This window comes from Anastrepha ludens, unplaced genomic scaffold (genome assembly GCF_028408465.1).
Source record: "Anastrepha ludens isolate Willacy unplaced genomic scaffold, idAnaLude1.1 ptg000018l, whole genome shotgun sequence".
NCBI classification, from domain to species: Eukaryota; Metazoa; Arthropoda; class Insecta; order Diptera; family Tephritidae; genus Anastrepha; species Anastrepha ludens.
The window spans coordinates 952,501-955,000 of record NW_026530029.1 but is presented as its reverse complement, the minus strand read 5'-3'; the positions used below and the strand labels follow the sequence as shown (position 1 = coordinate 955,000).

The following is a 2,500-nucleotide window of genomic DNA, read 5'->3' as shown; positions in this document are numbered from 1 at the left end:
ATTCCTTAAAAATTTTAGCAAGAAAGTTCCACAATTGGCTACGTAACTACTATCCGGGGAACAAGAATCGTAATTCTCTATTTACCCAGAACGAGTACATAAACCATGGTATTGCTTCCCAATCAAGCCCGACTATCTCAATCTTCAGAGCCAATCCTTATCCCGAAGTTACGGATCTAATTTGCCGACTTCCCTTACCTACATTATTCTATCGACTAGAGACTCTTCACCTTGGAGACCAGCTGCGGATATTGGTACGGCCTGTTGAGAAGTTTGCGTGACCCCACCATAAATTTTCAAGGTCCGAGGAGAAAATATCGACACAACAGTAAATGTCATGCTCTTCTAGTCCATCTACCATATCTCTCTTCGAAAGACTTCCATGGTAGTACGACTATAAAACAGAAAAGAAAACTCTTCCGATATCTCTCGACGGCTTCTTTATGGTCGTTCCTGTTGCCAGGATGAGCACAAGGCCCATTTTTAATAACAAACGGATACTCAACAGGTTACGGAATTGGAACCGTATTCCCTTTCGTTCAAAATAATTCAAGTATTTAATTATTTTTTAATATATATATATAAATTTTATTAATATTTTTTTATTAAAAACTTGAAAATTTTCGGCTTTCGCCTTGAACTTAGGACCGACTAACTCGTGATCAACCACTGTTCACACGAAACCCTTCTCCACTTCAGTCCTCCAAGGTCTCATTCGATTATTTGCTACTACCACCAAGATCTGTACCAATAGCGGCTCCATGCAGGCTTACGCCAAACACTTCTAAGCACACTATTGTACCCTCCTACTCACTAAAGTTTCAAAATTTATAAATCAATCGAAATTGTTTTATAAATCATCTACTTTAGCGGTAATGTATAGGTATACAACTTAAGCGCCATCCATTTTAAGGGCTAGTTGCTTCGGCAGGTGAGTTGTTACACACTCCTTAGCGGATTACGACTTCCATGTCCACCGTCCTGCTGTTTTAAGCAACCAACGCCTTTCATGGTATCTGCATGAGTTGTTAATTTAGGCACCGTAACATTACGTTTGGTTCATCCCACAGCGCCAGTTCTGCTTACCAAAAGTGGCCCACTGGGCACATTATATCATAACCTCAACCTTCATATCAAGAAAGGTGAGGTTCTTACCCATTTAAAGTTTGAGAATAGGTTAAAATCGTTTCGACCCTAAGGCCTCTAATCATTCGCTTTACCAGATAAGATTATTTTATATAATTTTTAAATGCACCAGCTATCCTGAGGGAAACTTCGGAGGGAACCAGCTACTAGATGGTTCGATTGGTCTTTCGCCCCTATACTCAATTCTGACAATCGATTTGCACGTCAGAACTGTTTCGGTCTTCCATCAGGGTTTCCCCTGACTTCAACCTGATCAAGTATAGTTCACCATCTTTCGGGTCACAGCATATATGCTCAAGGTACGCTCCAGTTAGAGGTATAAATAACAATAAATTATCATTATACATAACTATATGGAACGCCCCGGGATTGAATTAATTGACTATTTAAGAAAATAGACTAAAAATTAATCCCATTATATTTTTAAGTTAAGTTAATTATGCCATTAAGTTTAATATAACTCAATGACTTGCACATATGTTAGACTCCTTGGTCCGTGTTTCAAGACGGGTCCCGAAGGTATCCTGAATCTTTCGCATTGTTAATCATATAAATGCATACAAATAAATATTAATATCATAGATATTAAATTTTTTGTAAAATTCAAAAAATGAATTTTAGCATTATATATAATAAAATCTATCAACACTTTATCAAATCATTAGTATTTATTCTATGTTAATATGCTTAAAAAGCAAATTAATTTAAATAAACTTAATATCACCAATGATCTTTTGATAAATACTTTATTATGTTAATAGATTACAATGTCCTTATATGAAAAAAATGCACATTATTTTTAATTATTTAATGATGAATTTTTCATAATGGATATTCAGGTTCATCGGGCTTAACCTCTAAGCAGTTTCACGTACTATTTAACTCTCTATTCAGAGTTCTTTTCAACTTTCCCTCACGGTACTTGTTTACTATCGGTCTCATGGTTATATTTAGTTTTAGATGGAGTTTACCACCCACTTAGTGCTGCACTATCAAGCAACACGACTCTTTGGAAATATCTTTCTAGTAATCATTAACGTTATACGGGCCTGGCACCCTCTATGGGTAAATGGCCTCATTTAAGAAGGACTTAAATCGTTAATTTCTCATACTAGATATTAAGATATTCCATACACTGCATCTCACATTTGACATATAGACAAAGTGACTTAGTGCTGAACTATTTTCTTTTCGCTCGCCGCTACTAAGAAAATCCTTGTTAGTTTCTTTTCCTCCCCTCATTAATATGCTTAAATTCAGGGGGTAATCCCATATGAGTTGAGGTTGTTTTAAAATATTTTTTATCTTCTCACACAATTTAATAAATAATTATATCATCTTTTCATCTCTATTT

At 35.5% G+C, this 2,500-nt stretch overlaps 1 pseudogene; it reads right to left on the bottom strand.

Moving 5' to 3' along the window:
- The window catches only part of LOC128870663 (large subunit ribosomal RNA), a 4,516-nt pseudogene extending 2,083 nt beyond the window's left edge, over window positions 1–2,433 (bottom strand).
- Window positions 2,434–2,500: the final 67 nt, after the last annotated feature.